Below are 21,281 nucleotides of genomic sequence, written 5' to 3'. Positions count from 1 at the left end.
ATCACACAGTTGTCAGTTACTTGAAAAGGGCAGTGAGATGAGGCCTATGCTTCGTCTTATAGTAGAGGGAACTGGACTTCATATACGGGGAAACTTCTGTGTTACTCTTAACATGACTAGGAAGGTGTCTTGATCCTCCTCCTTTTCTTGAGAGAAACCCAGAAGCGATGGTACAGAGTTCAACAAGCATTCTGTCAGGTCTGTGCTCACTACTGCAACGGCAGTGGGGGTGCTGAAAGTGGAAGGAGGCAGGTAGAGGTGGAGGTGGAGGTTGAGACAGACTGTGATGCAAGGGATGTCCAGCGCCTGCCCTTACACAGAGACAGAAATAAGAAGGCTTTGATGACGGAACTCTGGAAGGCTTTAAGCGGCAGAAGGAACCCGAACAGCCCCTTCTTTGACTGCTCTGATCAGTTAGTTATCCCCAGAGAGGAGACTCTTGGCGTGTGTGTGTGTGTGTGTGTGTGTGTGTGTGCACGCACGCGTGTGCGCTCGGTCAGTCGTGCCTGACTCTTTGTGATCCCATGATCACAAAGTCTGCCAGGCTCCTCTGTCTGTGGGACTTGCCAGGCAAGAACACTGGAGTGGGTTGCCATTTCCTTCTCTAGAGGATTTTCCCAACCCAGGGATCGAACCTGTGTGTCTTGCGCCTCCGGACTTGGCAGGAGATTCTTTACTGCTGGACCACCTCGGAAGCCCATGTGGTGTGCCTAGACCACTGAAACTGAAACTTTCATGACTTGTTGACCAGCGCTCCCAAACCACCGCCCATGTACGTAAAAGAAGAGAGAGCTTGGCTCTTTTGTCCTTTATTGATTTTGGCCTTATACCACAGAATCAAAAACCTTACTGCAGTCAAAAATGTCTTTTCTATTTTTTCCCCCCTTGTCTGAGGCTGCATACTCTTCTAGAGAAGGACAGTTAGGTTGTTCTGACAAGATTTTGCTAACCAATGGTCCTAGTCTCTCTGCAGTGTGTGTATGTGTGTGTGAGTGTGTGTGTTTATATTTCCAAATAGATTAATTATCTGCTCCATTATCTTTCTGGAAGCTGTAGTTCATCGTATCAAGCATATTTATCAAAAGAATTGAATGCCATCCTGGGAACTGATTTGTTCGAGATAACTTTCACTGTAGTTACACTTACATGTCTAGTGATGGTTCTACACTTGTGCTATTTTATTTAGAGCTGCAAATCTCTCGTTTGACTTCTTCACTATCTTGAAAGCTAATGGAGTCTCAGTCACCAGTTGTGTCCCTGACTGAGATTTGCTTGGAAAGGGGCTGTGGACGTATGAATAGAAAAATCATTTCAAATTATTTAAAAATCACTTCTCATTATTGATGGTATCCCTTACTCCGTGCTACCCCCAGATGATATTTCTAAAGAACAGGAAATCAAACCAGTGAAGTTGTGCTTTGGGTTTGCAGAACTCAAGAATGTTAAACTAGATAAAAATGCAATAATCATTAAAGACAAAGCACCAAGCCAAAACTTAGTGGGACTTTTTAAGTTTAAATTTTTCCATGTCAATTAATTGAGCATTTTCCATTATTTTCCTCCATAAAACTAAAAAAAGTAGCAATGTGGAATGTGGCATCTATCATATTGTTTCCAGTTTAAGAATGGAAATACGGTTAGGCAGTAAGTGCCATAGACAGATGAGCAGTTTGACATCAAAGTTGAGTTTGCTATCAAGATGGGGAAGCACACGTATGCAGCCTGAGAGCTTCTGCAGGCTTTCTGACTGGCATATTCTGGATGCACACATTTACCAACATTTTAGGAAAAGAAGCCATAAGCATCAGTCGCTTTTCTTCACACTCTACCTTACAGTGTTGGAATGAGCTTTGTATCCACCAACCCTTCTAATTTTGAAGTCAAGATGCTGGCACCACCAGATACATGGGCATCAGTTGAATGGGCCAGACCAGTGACAGCTGCATTAGTGTGGGTAGAAGCACGTAACCACATCCCTACAACCCACACTCAGGTGTAGCAATGAGTACACGTGAGGACAGACATGAGAAGATGACTCAGAGTGGAAAAGAGACATCAGACTAACCTATGTTCAGGATTGTCAGGTGGGCAAGTTGGTGTCAAGTTCAAACCGGTACCCAATCCAGGTCAGGGAATTCTGATAGGAACCATAGCCCTAGGGTTCTAGGGATACCAGAGACATTGTGAAGTTGCTCAGTCGTGTCCGACTCTTTTCGACCCCATGGACTATAGCCTACCAGGTTCCTCTGTCCATGGGATTTTCCAGGCAAGAGTACTGGAGTGGGTTGCCATTTCCTTCTCCAGGGGATCTTCCCAACCCAGGGATTGAACCCAGGTCTCCTGCATTGTAGGCAGACGCTTGACCATTTGAGCCACCAGGCAGGTCCACCAGAGACATTAGACTCGATGGAAATCGTATTCATGGGGAGGTGGAGTCCCAGATCCCAAAAGAAAGGAGGTCATAAAAGTCAGAGGAGGACTGACCCAATTCTGAGTGCTTTTGAAAAATGATTCTAACAGATTTTCCTCTACTTTCTTGGGAGTGGTCACAAATCAAGGACCTGTAGAAAAACAAATAACCACACCTGCACAGGTAAAGGGGCTTGGAGTTGGCCAAGCATTTTTTTGAAGTTGGATGAAACTGTCACCGAAATGAAGGGTGAATGTTAGTTCAATGTGAAAAGGGACAAGTCTTCAATAGTGCTGAGTCTCACGTCCACCATTTTAAACCCATAATGAGGATCTTCTCCTGTACCATAAATTCAGCTCTTTATTAGGATAACACTCAATTTAGGAACTACTGAAGTCATGCAACCAGTATCTTTATTGTAAATAAAGTAACTGTAAATAAAGACCAGTAACTTTAGGTCTGTAGAGGGAACTTTATTTTTCATTTTAAAGAATTATAACAATGCAGTTTAATGTAGAAAATGAAACTTTTATATATTCTCTGGTAACTGCATATACATAATACCTAGCATTACACTCTAATTATTTTTCACATCTTCAATGTAAATAAAAAATCCACAATAGCTCAACCCATAAGTTTCTATGGCTTTTTCAGCTTAGCCTCATTGAAGTTATAAGGATGTGCAACTAGAAAATCAGCTTTGTTACTACATTTTGCAGAGGTTTTTTTTCCAAACAGTATGGAAACCAATTTAGAAGTTTTATACCATATCACACTTGTGCACAACCATTTAAAGAAAAATTAGGAGTCAACAATATGAGGGGAAAAAGCCATATTTTCCACTTGTACCACTACATGCACATTGTTTTGCTGTGTGTGAACAAGAAAAAGCTATGCTAGGAAAATGGCCTTTGCACTGCACTAAACTGTCCTGGGTCTTGCTGTGATTCATCATTTAGAAATTCCTTCTTCTGGAGAAGTTCAGGCATTACAATGGATATTGAATTTGGGATTCAATGGCAATGAGATAGAATTTACTACTGGTATCCCAGACTCCTGCTGGAATGACCAAAGGCATATAAAATAGGTTAAACTTGCCCCAGGGCTTGGCACCGAGGTGGATCTGCTGGGAAGGGTGCCAAGCTGAAAGGAGCGCATGGCGACAGCACACAGCCAGCTTTCTTGGGTATGGGACAGAGGAGGAGGCTGAAACTGTTCCATTTGCGGGATGACACTAGAGGAGAGGTTATGGGGCTGATGGGGAGGACAATATGGATTTTCTTTTGTCTAAAAGTTTGCTTTATCCCCCCTTAAGGAAAGGAAATTGTAAGCTAATGAAGTTTTTTTTTTTTTTTTTTAAGGTGTACTAGAGCAAACAAAATGTATTAGAAAACAAACATGTCTTCTCAAATAGTGCATCTGGAGAGCCCAGGATTCTTGAAGTGGAAAGAGCAGCGGGGAAAAACAGTCCAAGAGATAAAGGATACTCTCCTGACTGGATGGGCAATGGTATGAGGATGAAAGTTGGATACAGCCACAGGTAATACAGGATGACAGGGCCGGGGGAGCAGACCAAGGGAACAGGAAGCTGAGCCCTGCCCAAGGATTTCAGCAAAACCATCTGAGAAACCATGCAGAAGCCAAGTTCTCCTCTAGGTATTGGTCAGGATTTTGGTTCACTTCCTGTCACCTCAAGTTGTCTCATCTCTCAACAGGAGGTATGAATTTACATTACTTAGCTCCCCCTCACCAAGCAAGGGAACTTCACTCATCTCCTTTAAGGTACAACATCCACTCTTTCTACTAAGAAAACAGACATAAATCAACATGAAGTTGATAACAGAAAGGACTCAATTAAAAAATCAGGCAAAATGAATGAAAAGAGGCCAATATCCAGATAAATTCAGATGAAAATTTTGAATATCATGAATAAAGAAAGAATCCCATAAGATCCAGATAAGAAAAACATGTTACTTGCAAAGAAGAAAAATCAGGTCAGCCTCAGATCTCTTTTTCACCAATGTTAAAAATCAAAAGACAATGGAATTTTAAGGGAAAAAAACCCTTGGGAAGCAGATATGTTATTGATTCAACAAACATTTTTATACACTTCAAAGCAGCAGGTATTAGGTGTTGAGATTTATATATAAATGACATTATCAGATTTCCAGGATTCAAAAATATACTATGCACACCTCCTGAAGTAAAATTACTCAAAAAGGTAAGCAGGTGAGTCAAGATAAAGAACTCAATTATGATATCGTTAAAGCAAAGAAGGACTACCATTAGACTTGGAATCTAGTCCCTGGATGATAGGAAATATACCCCATACAAAATATTAAAAAGAAGATACACATTTTTCTTTATAATGAGTGGATCTAAAAACAATACATTAAAAAGTGTGAGGGAAATTTGTGATAACACACAGTCATTTTACTTTGTTCCTTTGACCTAGAAGGAACTCAGTAGAGACAATATCATCTTTGATGTTGACAGAGAAACTAGGTTAAAAATGTCTTTATAAAGTCAGTATGATTAAAATTATTAAATAAAATAATCAAAGAAAATGCAACCAAAAAAAGGGAACTAGAAAAAGGTATACAAAGCACAAAGTTTAAAAATGACAGGAAGAATAAGAATGCCAGTTATGATAACGCATAAATAAGCTAAACATTTCTTAGGAAGAGAAAGCCTCAGAATGAAACACCACAAGTCAACATTTCACAAGAGACAGACCTAAAAAAATAAAAACTGAAAGTTTCAGTAATAGATAGTAAGCAGGGACTTTCACCCAATGTTTACCTTTGACAGATCAAGAAGATGTTAAATAAATATATGCAATGTCAGAAACAATGTAATTCATAAGATTATTTTACCACAATTTTCCAAGCATAGTATAGGATTTACATTTAATGTGGTGGTGTTCTCTTTTTCTGTTCTTTTCTTATATTAAATTTATGTAAGAATTTATTTGTCATTAAATTTATTGTGTGTATAGCAATTATGCTGGCTTACATTTAAGGAAATACAGTGATACATATATATTAAAATGCAAGTACCCCAAGTCAGAGACTTTGTCTACTTTGCTTTCTGCTGCATCTCCAACACCTTAACAGTGCTTGGAATATATTAAAAAAGTGAAGTCGCTCAGTCGTGTCCGACTCTTTGTGACCCCATGGACTGTAGCCTACCAGGCTCCTCTGTCCATGGATTTTCCAGGCAAGAATACTAAAGTGGGTTGCCATTTCCTTCTCCAGGAAATCTTCCCGACCCAGGGATTGGACCTGGGTCTCCTGCATTATAGGCAGAAGCTTTACCGTCTGAGCCCCCAGGGAAGTCCTGGAATATATTAGGCATTCAATAAATATTTATTAAATTATTAACACTTATAGAAAAATGGTTTTAATTTAATTAAATCTTTAAATAACAAAAGTAACACATATTACGCCAACTTTCAATAAATGCCAGAAACTTCAGAAGTCACTGTCCTTTGACTATGAAGTATTAAAGTCAAATATTAATAAAAGTTTAGATGGAAAAAAACCTAAATTATTAAAATTTAAAATAGTGATCTCATAAATCACTCTTGGTCAAAGAAGAATTTTAAATTTCAGATTACCTAGAAAAGAAATAAAAGGAACATTTAGACACTAACACTTCTAGAAGTTCACTGAACTAAATTCAAAAGTGAACTCACTGCCTTAAATTATACTGTTACTGACCATGACTAAAAAGTGACTGAAAAAGATAAGCTTGGTAATTTTAAAAGTTTACTTTATCCTTTCTTAAGGAAAGAGAAATAATAAGTTAATGAAGGAATAAATATATTAGAGCAGAAAAACAAGATTATTAAATATATTAAGTGGTAAAAACATAAAATATACTAAAAGTTTGAAAATATCAATGAAAGAATAGAAAAAAGATAGCAACTTTCCAAACTTCAGTAAAGGAGGAAACATCTCCTTTCCTAAAGATCTCCATCTATGGAAATGACTGAAAAAGGGGTCACAGGATCATCCACAAAAAAGTATCAGGCTAGATGGTTTTATGGATTAGTTATTTTAAATCTTAAAAAAGAAATAATTCCTAGACTACAGAAATTGTTACAAAGAATGGAAACATAAAAAGCCACTCAAATTATTTTATAAAGGTAACATATCCCTTCTATTTAAAGCTATTAAAGTTAGGAAAAAACACAAAACCTTAGATATCAATTTCACTTACAAATATATATGTACAAAATCACAAATAAAAGACTAGCAACTCAAGCCCAGCTCTGTCTTAAAAGAATAAAATAGCATAGGAATGTAGATTTCCTTTTTCACAACTGCAAGGGCTATTCAATATTAGAAACTCTATTAATATTAATCATCACATTAATAGAAAAAGAAAAAAATCACATGACCATCTTGATCTGATATTTAAAATGCCATTTGAAAAAACTAATAGAAGTCTGACTTGTTTACATAAAAATGAAAACATTTCTCTCTCTAAAGTATCATAAAGTTAAGAGACTACTGATAAATGTGGAAAAAATTTTCAATAATTTTTGATAGCAAAGAACATTTACAACTCAGGAGCAAAAAAGGAAAATGTTGTAATGGAAAAATGAATAATTCATAGAAAAGAAGAAATTTATATGGCCAATAAACACATGAATTGCTCAATTTCAGTTGTAATTTAACGAAAACAAAGTACTTGATATTTCCTATCAAGTTGATAAAAAGATAAATGAAAACACTCAGTTTTAATAGGGCTGCTATGAAACCTATATAAGATGGAGCAATAATATGTGTTGGATGTATTAATAAATATGCTGTTAATAAGAATATAAATTTAGCAACTTTTCTAGGGGCAAGCTGGGTTATTTGGAGCAATTAAAATTTTTTTCATAGCCTTATATTAAATAACAAATATATTGATTTATGACACCAAAATAATAACATAAGGATGCAAAAATTTATTTAGAAAGCTAATTTGTACATCATTACCTATATGAGATCCAACAACAATAATGATTACTCAGTTATTGAATATCCTTTCTAGAAAACTGCAGGCAGATTCTTTACAATCTGAGTCACCAGGAAAATACTGTGCATTAAGCATTAAATTCATATTTTTGAAGAGTATTTAACGGCATGAGAAATGCTTACCATCTAATAAAAAGTGAAAAAACTAGCTGAAGTAACAGTACAATCAGTACGATTCTAGTATAATTACTATAAGTGAGATGCATGGGTATGTGTATTTGTGTGTGTGTGTGTGTGTGTATGTGCTTATACAAAAGAAAGTACTCCAAAACATAGTGTTCATTTATTGTGTGGCCAACTAAAGGTGACTGAAATTTCTGTTGTAACCCTTTTTTACCAATTATCTAAATAGTGAGCATGTATTATATTTATAGTAAACTTTTTTGATGTAAAAGAATAAAAAAGTAATTTTGGGAAAACAAAAAATAGCTAGAGTACACCGACTATGTTTGATGCCAATGATGTCTGAAGTTCCCGTAGACAGGGACTTAAGGAAGCTCTGGGAGACCGTGCGGACAGGGAAGCGGCATGCTGCACTTCATGGGGTCACGAAGAGTTGGACGCGACTTGGCAACTGGACAACAATAATGGCAACTATATCCACCTGATCTGGCTGTATAATTTAAACTCTTAAAATGTCCATTTAAGAGCTACATAAACCATCAGCTGCTCAAATAAAATTAATTAATATATATGCAAACTGTACATATCTATCATTATCTATATATAGTATAATACTATGAATATAATCAAGAAGAGAAAACTGTGCCTTAAATTATGTGATAGGATGTATTCAACAATATTTACTCAAAAAAATTCTTGAGCTCCTAGTCTGAAACAAATACTATATGTGTTATAAATGAAATGGCAAACCAACCAGATATGGAACTTAAAGTCTGGACCAGAGTTTTTCAGCTTTTCAAAAATCATGACCCATAGGAAGAAATCTATGTTACATCATGACCCAGCACATACACATATGTGTGCACACTGGCTGTGAAACAATATTTCCATCCACCAATACTCATATTTACTACCTGCCATCCCTCTGATCTATTCTGTTCTACTCCAAATCTCTGAAAATGTCAATTGTGACTGACTAACTGGTTTTATGAACATCTAATAAGTTGTGGCACACAGAAAATCTACCCTCTAGCGAAGATCTCAGTCAGTAACTAGGACAAACAGGATGCACAAACATTCAGATCGTTAAAGTGAGAGGCTGGGTCCATAGAAAAGTATGACTGTGAAATATCACACAAGCCACTTCCTGTCTGCTTAGACTTTACAAGGGTTTCCCTGTTGGCTTAGATGGTAAAGAATCCACCTGCAATGTGGGAGACCTGGTCAATCCCTGGGTTGGGAAGATCCCCTGGAGGAGGACATGGCCACCCACCCCAGTATTCTTGCCTGGAGAATCCCCATGGACAGAGGAGCCTGGTGGGCTACCGTCCACAGGGTCACAAAGAGTCGGACTCGATTGAGCAACTAAGCGGACATTACAAAGGACGCTTGGAGGAGCTTACTTGGAGGCACAGTGCCCTAAATGCAGACAAAAGGAAAGGTTAAACACACACTGGGAAGTTTTATAGGATAACAGCATCTAGCTTCTTCATTCTTGGTTAATCTCTCTTTACCGTGCATTCACCTGTAAATCTTTCCCTGTACAATTACTCCTAAACATCCCATCTCCAACACCACATTCAAAAGCATCAATTCTTTGGCACTCAGCCTTCTTTATGGTCCAACTCTCACATCCATACATGACTACTGGAGAAACCATAGTTTTGATTATATGGAACTTTGTTGGTTGGCAAAGTAATGTCTTTACTTTTTAATATGCTGTCTAGGTTGGTCATAGCCTTTCTTCCAAAGAGCAAATGTTTTTTAATTTTATGGCTGCAGTCACCATCTGCAGTGATTTTGGACCCCCAGAAAATAAAGTCTGTCACTGTTTCCATTGTTTACCCATCTATTTGCCATAAAGTGATGGGACTGCCATGATCTTAGTTTTTTGAATGTTGAGTTTTAAGCCAGTTTTTTCACTCTTCTCTTTCACCTTCATCAATAGGTTCTTTATTTCCTCTTTGTTTTCTGCCATAAGGGTGGTATCATCTGCATATCTGAGGTTATTGCTATTTCTCCTGGCAATCTTGATTCCAGCTTGTGCTTCATCAAGTCTGGCATTTTGCATTATGTACTCTGCATATAGTTTAAGTAAGCAGGGTGACAATATACAGCCTTGTGGCTGTATATTGGAGGCTGTATAAGGAGGTTGACAATACACAGCCTCCTTTCCTAATTTTGAAAAGTCCATTGTTCCATGTCCAGTGCTAATTGTTGCTTCTTGACCTGCATACAGGTTTCTCAGGAGGTAGGTCAGGTGGTCTGGTATTCCCATCTCTTGAAGAATTTTTTACAGTTTGTTGTGATCCACCCAGTCAAAGGCTTTAGTGTAGTCAATGAAGCAGAAGTAGATGTTTTTTGGTAGTTCTCTTGCTTTTCTATGATCCACCAAATGCTGGCAATTTGATCTCTGGTTCCTCTGCCTTTTCTAAATCCAGTTTGAACATCTGGAAGTTCTCATTTCATGTACTATCAAAAATTGACTTTTTCCAGTCCTGTGGCCACTGCTGAATTTTCTGAATATGCTGGCATATTGAGTGTAGCACTTTAACAGCATCATCTTTCAGGACTTGAAATAAAGTTCTAAGGAACTAATTAATAAATGAATGTATGACTAAACTACCATGCACTTTGAAATTTTATTCTTCAGTCCTGGGACCAAAGTGACACAGCATGAGTGAAAGTGGATAATCGATGAGGGACATTAACAGGGTTTTTTCTTATTTTGTAGAGAAAACCTCCAAGCAAAGGAAAGTCTTTAAGCACTTCTAATTGCAAAAGGATTAAAAACTTATAAATTAAACTCAAAAATAAATTATGTGGAAATATGGAATGCTGGAAACAAAATGTCAGTTCCTTCCTACTTGCTTGTCATCTTGTTTAATTCTTTCATCATCATGTATTTAAGACATCTTAAACTTTACATCTATGCAACCATATGTAGAAAGGAGAAAGTACCCACTTCTGAAATTGGGAAGTTTAAAAATAGTCCTAGAACCCCAGGTAAACCACAAAGCTCTAAATCTCATAGTTTTTCTCAATGACCAATTTAAGTACTGTTAAAAGATTTCTTCCTGCCATCATTCACATTCATTGTGGGGCCATGAGTTCCTTCTCTGGAATGTAAATTTCTGATTTCTTTACAACCACACATGCATAGAGCACACTGCTGCTGAAGTGCTGTCTGACAATTTAAACCTGGGAAATTGCTGTAAAGGGAATTGTATGGAAAACAGGAAACCTGGTCCATGCCAAATAGATGAGGAAAAGAAAAGTAAATGATATGTATAAAAAATACAATGAAAATAGAGTTGCTGTTCAGAAACAATCTGGGACTCTGATAATTGATGAAGATAGGAGAACAAAACTGAAAAATGGAAGTATCTCCACATGGCTTGGGAGTCTCCATTTTCACAGGGTGAGCAAGAAGGTTCATTAGGTGAAAGACATCAGATAATGCCAGGGAACCTCTTTCTCATACTATATTTCCTACTGCTTCCCTAAAGGAGAAACTTCAAAACAATAATAGCTTCTCTCTCTCTCTCTCTCTCTCTCTCACACACATACACCACTGAGGTGTTCCTTCTTTGCTGGTAAGTGTTGATGCAAGTGTTAGGCTTGATGCATACTCATGTATAAACTGGTAAATATTCAGTGGATAAATAAATCAACAAAGGAATGAATGACTGTGGAAAAACTATTCTTCATTGCTGCTTTGGCTTTGCTGTCTAGGGAACAGGCTGAGAGGTGATATAAAATGATCTAAATCATCAGAAGAAAGCTTCATGGAGATAAAAACCAAAGAACTCCATTGCTTTATGAAAGTCTTATCAAAAGAGAAAAGGAATAATTTACCAATAGTTATAATACTAACATTACACCCTCTCTTTTTAGTTCATTTACTTGAACAAATGGAAAGTTTTCCTGTCAGCCTAGGTGAAGTCAGTGGTGTCAACTTTTGCACTTTCTCATAAACACTCTGAGAATTAGCACCATGATTTCAAGGCTTGGTATGAGACAGAGAAATTAGTGAGAGTCATAGGAGGATTGTAAAGTCACAGACTCTAGTCTGCGTCATTACAATGTATTCAAAAGGGGTCATTCTTCCTGTGGAGAATGGCAGTTCCAATATTGCTGTTGTGATTGGGATCATTTTAGGATTTTCTTTGATTCAAGTGTTCTTGTTTATTTCGCAGAAGAGCTTTCTCTGACTTTTCTTTTTCCCATCATAACACCAGACTAGTCACTACTTAACAAGAACCAAATGATGTTAAATTTCAGAATGACTCTGAGTCTAAAATTTTCTTAAGCTGAAGGAAAAAGATGGCTACCACAGCGATCTGATTGGTTAATTACAGCTAGGAAGCTGTGCAAGGGGTGGTTCTGGGTTTTGGGATCTGAACACAAATATGGTTCATATGGAGTTTTCATTGTCATCAAACTTAAGTGATTCATGTGTTAAACATGCTAATTACATGAATTTTCATATCTTCTCCTCCAAACAAATTCATTTAAAAAATTTCAGTTCCCAAAGTTTATTTCAGAATTTTGAGCTCTGCTAAAATAAAATGTATTCAACTGATTTTAAACAGCTTTGAAAACAGTTTAGGAAATCTGGAATTCATAGGCGTTTCTGCTATGGTTTTTCCTATGTTACATAAAAATGGTCATTTCTCCCATTGCAGTAGAAGAAAAGAATGTGATTATTGTAGAAACTGGAATTCTGGGTTTTTAACCATGATCCAACACAAACGGCTGTGGTTTGCGGGAACTTAACCTATTCTAAACTCAACATCCTGAGCTGGAATTAATTGCTCATTAGAAGCAGAAAGAGTTCTTTTTTCACTCTAATGTAACTAAAGCATAGACTTTTTTTTGACATATTATGGAAAAATAATGTGGTTCTGAACTTTCTTTTTCTGATTTTTGGTATTTAGGTTTGGGTTTGAGCCAGAGATAGCCTAACTTATTTGATTATAGCATAAAAAGAATGATTTTATTTTGACTTTTAGAGAGAAGTGATGAAATGATACCAACATTTGGTTTGGGTTCAGTTCTATTGGGTTAAAAACAAATTATGAGTGATAATTAAAGATAATTTCAGCAGAGATTCTCTTTCTTTCAAACATCTCTTGTAGAAAAAACATCTCAACAGCTGTCACACTGGCCTTCCTTTCTTCTGTTCCACAGGGAGTCGGCACAGATTGGAGTATCAGCTTTGCTACTGATCATGTGACTATGCACAAAGTCTCAGAACATTAGTTTCCTCATCTGTAAAATAGAATTAAAGACACCTACCACATGGAGTTGTCTGGAATAATTAGTATAAGGTATTTGCTTATAGAATCAGTGTTGATGCCATTGTTATTACTGAGCTGGCTGTAGTAACATTTATTGAGTAAATAACTTACATATATTCTCTTTGTATTCTTCTCTCCCTATTTTAAATCCTTAACTAGATCCAGGTATTTCTTTTTCTCTTTTTAAATTTTTTATTTTTTCATTGAAGTTATAGCTGCTTTATAATGTTTCAGCAAAGCAGTTCAGTTCTACATATATATACATGGATTCTCTTTCAGATTCTCTTCCATTATAGGTTATTACAAGATACTGAATACAGTTCCCTCTGCTATACAATAGGTCCTTTTTGTTTATCTATTTTATATATAATAGTGTGTATCTTTTAACCTCAAATTTCAAATTTATCCCTTGCTGGCTTTCCCCTTCGGTAACTGTTAATTTTTTTTTTTTTTTTCACGTGTCAAAGTGTTTTTTTGCTTCAGGATTTTTGCAGAGTTGAAAACAGAAGCTTCTAACGTTCTTTTCGTTTTTGGTCTTTGATTTTAGCGCAAGCTCATTAAAGAGATTAGGTGTGCCCCTGGGGTCAGGGATGAAAGGAACACACTTTGGAAGGAAGAGTTTGTGTGGGGTAGACAGGGAAATAGATATTGACCTCCTGACCCATGGACTTTGCCAAAAGTGCCTTATAACCGGTCCTGACAGTTACCACCTAAAGGGCTGTGGGTGCCTCAGAGGTAACCAGCGTGAGCACGACTGGAAGAGCTTCCAAATGCTGTGTGCTGTACAATGTCCCAGAACTGGAAGAACCAAAGACGTTCAACTCCAACAACCACTTCGAACAGTTGTCTGGCTAATAGGACATATTAGTTCTGAACACCTCAGTACACGCACCACTTAAAAATTCCTCACCTTTCCTGAACACTTTACTGCATGCCAGATGCCATTCTAAGTGCTTTACATGTAATAATAGTTCATTCACGGTCACAGTACTTATATGAGATACTACTATTATCCGAATTTTAAAGAAGACTGAGAGGTTAAAGAAATGGGCCAAATTGAGCCAGTTAGCAAGTGGTGTAGCCTGAATACGAACGCAGGGTCCATGCTCTAAAATGCTTCCCATTCCCGCTGTGTGTTGGGTCTGACATTCAGGACCTCCATCTGTGGGCTTAGGAAGACTGGATGAGAAGACGCCGTTTGGAGTAGCATCTTCAGGGGAGACTTCAGACAGTGCTGACTGAGGAGTCACGGTCTGTGTAAGTTGTGGCAACTGGCCCTGGGCCACTGGGGGAAGACTCAGAAACAAAAGACTTCTTTTGAGGCAGCTGAGGGCCAGGCTGCTGGAGAAATCAGTGCCGCCCCTTGGATCAGGTCCTTACCCGCAGGAAAGCAGCTTGACTGGGAGATGCGGGGTAACGTGGGCTCTGTACATAGAAGAGAGGAGCTGGAGGAGCTTCAGGCCCTGATGCAGCAGCGAAAAGGTGTGGAGAAAATGCCTCAACAGCCAAGGCGCTCTTGCCCCTCGGTTTCACCAAGGGACTGTTTCTAAGGATGGATCTGTTCAACTCTCTCTCTGTTCCCTTCCAGACTTCCCCGATGCTGCCTAATTTTTACCTAATTAGGGTTAAATCAAATACCTGCTTTAGAAACAGAAGTCTTTCAGGGAGCGGGAAGAACCTTCACGGATCCGATTATTTGCCCCAACTCTACTCCCCCCAGCTCGGAGTGATGAAAATGAGCTACAGGAGAATAGGTGCTTTAATGGAGGGCCATGAAGAGAGGTGACCTTGGACTCCTGAGCATCTGGAGGGCATCATGGACTTAAGTGTAGTATGATAATGAGGTAGGAAACCTGGGGAGACATCCTTGAAGACTGATAGATGGGGAGGGGCTATAGAATATCTCCAAAGTGTGTCCAGAAAAGAAGGAAGAAGGAAACTTCCTTCTTTGGCCACTGGCTCGATGGTTCCCCCGCTCCCACTTCTGGGTTCATGTTCTGTCACTGCTGTTCAGTCACTAAGTCGTGTCTGGCTCTTTTGCAGCCCCTGGTCTGTAGCCCACGAGGCTCCTCTGTCCATGGGGTTTCCTAGGGAAGAATACTGGAATGGGTTGCCATTTTCTCCTCTAGGGGATTTTCCTGACCCAGGGATTGAACCCCAGTCTCCTGCATTGGCAGTCTGATTCTTTACCACTGAACCAGCAGGGAAGCCTGTTCTGTGACTAGTACAAAGTTATTGGATTTTAGTGTACTTTTTGTAGGCTAGTCCAGGATCTTACAACCAGTAACTTTTTTTCCTACAGGGAAAATCATTCCCAGGTTCAAGCCACCAGCTTCTTACTGGTTTTCTGAAACACAGTTTATTTTTATGTTGGGGATTGCCTGTAAACATGTTGCCTTCTTTCAAAGTAGTACATGTTTAAAAGCTAGAAACTCACTCACATAATCTTCTTCCATATGGCTAATATGTCATCATGGTCCTGTGAAAGCCACACTGAGACAGAGGAGGACCGATGCTACCAACCAAAAGAAAAAAAGAATCTTTGTTGTCATCTTTCCTAGAAATTTCACTACTTCCTGAAATCCAGATGAGTGAGTCCCAATCTTTCAGGTGGCATTTGAAGTTTTACCAGTGTCACATTCCATCAAAACTCAAGCCTTTCCAAAATCCCGCCAATGTCTAGACAGTATCTGCCTTGGTACTTCTTAAACTCCTCAGTTCAGCTCTTTTAGAATGTCAGGGGAAACACTCAACTGTTGATGGAGGGACACATTGGAAAGGATGTGTTTATGGAGTTCAAGAGAGTCTTATCAACTGAGAAGGTGTCGGTTAACTCCGCTGGGAGCCAAACTACAACCGTTGTGGATACATACATTTGATGGTTCTAATTCATTACCTCACTCCATCTTGTGAGGGTTTTCAGAATAGCATATGTACTTGTCACAAAACAACAATCCATGCGGCTACAGATAGAGCAATTCTTACCCAGGGAAAATGAGTTACTTTTTATCCTTTCAAAGCATTCTATTGCCTCTCTCTAAGGCAAATTCCTTTCACTTTTCACTTTCACGCATTGGAGAAGGAAATGGCAACCCACTCCAGTGTTCTTGCCTGGAGAATCCCAGGGACGGCGGAACCCGGTGGGCTGCCGTCTATGGGGTCACACAGAGTCAGACACAACTGAAGTGATTTAGCAGCAGCAGCAGCAAGGCAAATTCCTAGGTCTTGGGTGAATCAAAATGTCACTTGCTTATCTGAACAAACAGCCAACAGTCTGTTTATTATTCATGAATAACTCAGTGAAGCCAGCTGTGTTCTTGGGGTAGCTCAAAGATACTGAACCAGTAGACAAAAAGAAATCTTCTTCCATTTACCTAGCCAACAATAGCAGTGACTTTAAAAATGATAATAGAATCATCTTTTCTAATGATAAACTTGAAAATATGTGAAGGGAAAAGTCTTTATCTCTTTTTTCTTGATAATCTAAGAAGATAAAGTTTATATCGCTATAAAAACTAGGGATTATAATAGACAACTCCTAATTGTGCCTGATGTCCATTTTTCCTTTGAGACAGCAGCTTGATTTTCTTTTGGGGACTACTTCTTTACTTATACCCGTTCATCGAATTTATGTAGGTCTGTTTCTACTTTCTGGTTCCAGGAGTGGCCTTGTGATGTAATTCTGACCAGTAAGAGTACTACATCTTTCTGGCCCTGGGAGCTCAGGAGTAGACATGTGACCCAGGCTGAGGCAACAAGTCATTGAGGATTGTATTGAACATCAGTTCTAGGACTTTCTGGATATACTGCGGATGAGACAACCTCTTTCTACAGAGCTGCTGGGTTGAGGCTGCTGATGGCTGTCTTATCACCATATAGGGGAGTCCCTTGACAATGGTCCCGAAAGAGCGAAGCACAAAAGTTATTCTCCTAATAATGAGCTCCTAATGGCCTGTGGGAAGGAGTAGGACCAGCTTTGCCTTAAGTCAGATATCCTATGGACCTTAAAGTTATGTAAGCCAACAAAGTTTCTGTTTTTGCTTAGGCCAGTTTGAATTAGGTTTCTGTTGCAACTTAACAGCCACTGACTAATCCATAATTGTTTTTTAATGTCCCTAGTTTTTAATAGATGCCCTCCAGGAGAAAGAGAAGGACAAATATGAACAAGTCTCAGTTCTGGTATTGGACCGCTAGACAGCGGGAGCTATCCCTTATTCTTATCCCTTATGTTTAGAACATGACCTTCTGATGGGGTTTGTACTTGTGTGGCTATAACACATTCCATCTTAAATCTGCTCCTAAGACAGCTAGCACGATCTTAGCATCTTGACCTCCCTTGCCTCTGACTACAGGATTCACCAGATGGGTCCCTCACTGTTAAGACAGCTGCCAAGTATGTTCCTTTGAGTTGGTTTCTAAATCATCTTCATATTAGAAGAAACAAATCTTTCAGAATGTTTTTATTTCTTCACCCAACCATCTCTGTTCCAACCATGACCTACGTGAACTAATCCCCTTTGCCAAAACACATAGTGCTATGTCTTTGACAATGGAAACCAGCCTACCTCCCTCCCACCCTTTTATAGGTAAATATTCTTCCAATTTAGCCAAAGAATTAAAAAGAGGAAAGGGATATAATATATGCCATGTAACTCATGAAAGAAGACAGTAATAATGGTACTAAAATTTTTAGAAAACTCTAGAACCATCCCATTTCTAAAGTTACTTACAGGATGTTCACGTTGCTGTTAAATTAGCAGATAATCTTTATCTGCTAATAATAATTTTTAGAAGCCCAACCACAATAAACCATAGCCTGTGGCCAGATGACTGTGACAGTCTTTACAAGTTGTACAGAACATAAAATGCCAGCAGATATCAGGTATTATGTTATTATGTTTTCTTTTGGCAGATACGAACACTTCTTAGCGAGCCTACCTGGCTCACTTAATTGGGCCTATAAAAACTCGCCAGGCACCTCACTCACAGCCATTGAATTTCCCTCTACTTGTTCTTTACAGCTTTTCAGAGCCTAGATGGGAACACAGATACAAAACAGACTTTCTGAAAAGATTTTTTAAGGTCTCATGTCCATATTTACAAACCTTGCAATCTGTGTGTATTCATTTATTTTAACACAAATGAAGTGAATAAATCAGGAGCTCCTTTGGGAAAAAGAAAAACCTGTGTGTTTGAGGAGAAAGGCACAAAATACAGGACTGAGGCAACTTCCAAATGCTCTCTATCACTTTCCCAGCACCCCTCACACATACCCTGCTTTCAGCAGAATTAACTGCTTTCTCTGCACTCATTTAGAAGATAGTATCACTCTACACAAGAGCATTTCTCACGTAGATCAATGTCCTTTTTCTTGGTTTTGGCTCAGATGTCTGTATTCCTGGCTAGACTGTGAGTTCCTCCAACATAGAGACAATACACTTTTGTTTACCAGTACCGGGCCTACACTAAGACTGAGAAAATGTTGGTTAAAATTGAATAGGAGACATAGAAAAAGGAAAAGGAAAAGAGAGAGATGTAGAGCAAGGGATAGAGCAGTAAGAGAAATCCTTGGCTCTGGCCACTGAGCAGGTGTAAGATTGGTAGAAAACTACCCACAAGATGGCTGGGAAGTTCAGAAAGTCAGAGGAGGGACCAAAGCAAGAAGTGTAGTCCCACTGATACAAATACATTTTAAAAATATCAAGGAGCAGCCTTTCTTAAAAGCGTGCTCCAAAATTTCTCAAGGATTTTCTTTCAAGTTTCTAATAAACAATGTGCACAATTCTGAACATTTCTTGTTCAGAAATGAACAGTTATATCATGACACCTGGTGAAAAGTGATTGCAAACTGCATCCTAATTTCAGAGATGTGAAAAAAAATAAAACCACCAAAAATATGAATAGAACCTAATAATGTCTTTTCAGTGATTCATAGATCCTAATACTCTTTCCATGACTGTTTTAATCATTTTGGTTTTGAAAACTTTTGTAAGCATTCTTTCGTTCTTTTTGGCCTATCTTAAAAGTAGTTATTAGGTAACTTATTCTTCTAATTTTTTTCTCAATAGATCCAAAGTTCCCCAGTATAGTGTGACTCTTGGGAGTTTCTCTCAGACCTCTCAATCTGAGGTATTGGGAGCTAGAGGAATTCTGAGTCCATGAAAGTATTTTTTGATGATGCTTGTCCATGTAATGATTTTGTTAGACAAGTTGAACTACTTTAGTATTTACTGAAGAAACTGGAAATCAATGTCCTATTTTTAAAGACCTGTGGGCCAGAAAGCCTGATGGAGAAGCACCTAGGAGCCCTCTCTTGGGCTCCATCCCGCCTCCTCATAGACTGTTTTTCAGTTTTTAACAGGCACCCTTGGTGATACTGAAGACCAGCCAATCTAGAAACCACAGTCTCATAAAAGCTGTCTTGTTGGGTCTGGCGGGCGGAAATGAAAGACTAAATTTCTAAACATGCTTTCCTGGATCTCTCAAAAAGTAGCAAGATAATGGTGTGATTTCTCAGGTCCATGTTGGACAATAGATAATAGTGTTTTTCCTTGGCTTGTGGGAAGGACAGGAAAGGATGCTGATATTCTAATCCCTGGTTTGGAATATCACAGCCAATCACAAAGGGCCACTCAGCTTTTATGACAGTGCGTTTCCCAAGAATCCTTTTGGGAAGCCATAGTCCCCAATTGCTTGGGAAATGTAAAATCAGTCACCTCTGGCAAAGCTCAACACACCTGAGCATAGGAAACACAAATTAGAGCGATACTCTCACTCACTAGATTGTTCATCTGGTTATGCATTTGCCTGGCACAGAAACAGTATCAAATAGGGAGGACCTGACTGCATAGTCATCCAGCTCAGGTTTGGTAAATCAGAGGAAACTTTAAGTCTCATGACTGTTAATAATTTTCATCCTTTCAACTTGATGTAAGGAGATCATATAAAATAAGGTTCAAACAACCAGGACTGCTTTATCTATTGTGAAATTATTTATGTTATTTTGCTCATAGGAATTCATACTGGTTTTGAGAAGAAAGACTTTTCAACGCATTGGACATGGAGTTCTGCTTTGGTTCTGGTGGAAACAACTTCCCTTTATCATCTGTTTGGTTGAGAGAGGACAGTCTTATGTATACAGTCTTCCATCAAAGTCAGAAAGTCAGTCTTGAATAAGGCTGAAATGAAATGAATTGTTACAGATTGTTATTCTATGAAAATCTTTTGCTTCTGTTACTGAGAGTCTAAAGGACTAGTTGCCCTATCACAGTCAATGCTATTCTGCTTAATCCTAACATTGATAATAAAACCAATAAATAGTTGTTTCATCTGATCTGTAGTCACAGGATGCTTATTTCTGGAAAAGACTGAAGCCATTTGCTTGGCGATCGCTAGTCCATACCGTGTACTTCTGATAAGTGTTTTTAAACTCTGCCATACAAGGTAGAATCTATTGGGCTAAGAACTGTCAGTTGCTGTGCACAACAGTGATAGATGCTGAAACTGGCTTTTGGACCCTGTGTAAAAACACTAGGTTTTATGCATGAGAAACCACACTATCCAAGTAAAAACTAGAGAGAATCAGCTCAGTGGTTGGACTCTACTCTCCCAACCCTGACCTCATGAACACAAATGTGGGTGTGAAAATCAAGGAAGAAAACTTTCCTTTAAAAGATCAGTCCTTCAAAAGAGATGGTGTGGTCACCCGGGATAAGACGGTTCCTTATGTGGTTCTCAAAACAGCACTAAAAACTGTAGGAGAAGGCAGTAATCATCAAAGAGGATGAGAAAGAGCTCACCTTGAAAAAGACAACAGAATGAATTAGGCTATTTTGAAAAAATCCAGAAAAATGTTTCTTTAGAGGTCATGATATCCTTTTGTCTTCATGAATGTGGAATGATTTGATAGAGAACCCTCTAATAAAAAACTGCCCTTGTCTCAGAATAAAATGATCTTAGTGTACTGGTAAGATTAGCAAAATGTAAAGTGTTCAGATGCAATATACTCACACTTGATATCTTTGAATGGATATCTTTCAGACCTTTCCGAAATTTATTTCTAATAATTGTTTTTAAAAGAAGAGATTGTTTATGGTGCATGGTCTGTTAATGCTTGACCAGATGTCTGAGACTCAAGAGATGGAGGGTAAGGATTAAGGCTCAGTAGATAATGACCAAGATTTCTTGCCCTTTTTAAAATAGCTAACATCTGCTCCATCCAAACAAGCAGGCATACAAGTCCAAGAGGGAGTAAATATGAAAGCAATTAAAGTGAACTACTGTGCATTAGTGTGGCTTGATTTATAGAAACAACTTCTGTAGGAGAAAATGGGCTGTGGTTTAGGTAATGTTTATATCCATGAAACCCAAGTAACCTAAATATACATTGATACGTATAGGACATTCCTAGCCATG

General features: G+C 38.3%; 1 protein-coding gene across 2 annotated transcripts in view; it reads right to left on the bottom strand.

The window, feature by feature from the left end:
• The window catches only part of PARD3B (par-3 family cell polarity regulator beta), a 1,140,410-nt gene that overhangs the window by 98,988 nt on the left and 1,020,141 nt on the right, over positions 1-21,281 (bottom strand). The gene's annotated exons all lie outside the window — the stretch shown is intronic.

This window comes from Odocoileus virginianus, chromosome 30 (genome assembly GCF_023699985.2).
Source record: "Odocoileus virginianus isolate 20LAN1187 ecotype Illinois chromosome 30, Ovbor_1.2, whole genome shotgun sequence".
Taxonomy (NCBI): domain Eukaryota; kingdom Metazoa; phylum Chordata; class Mammalia; order Artiodactyla; family Cervidae; genus Odocoileus; species Odocoileus virginianus.
This window is presented reverse-complemented; position numbering and strand designations above follow the sequence as displayed.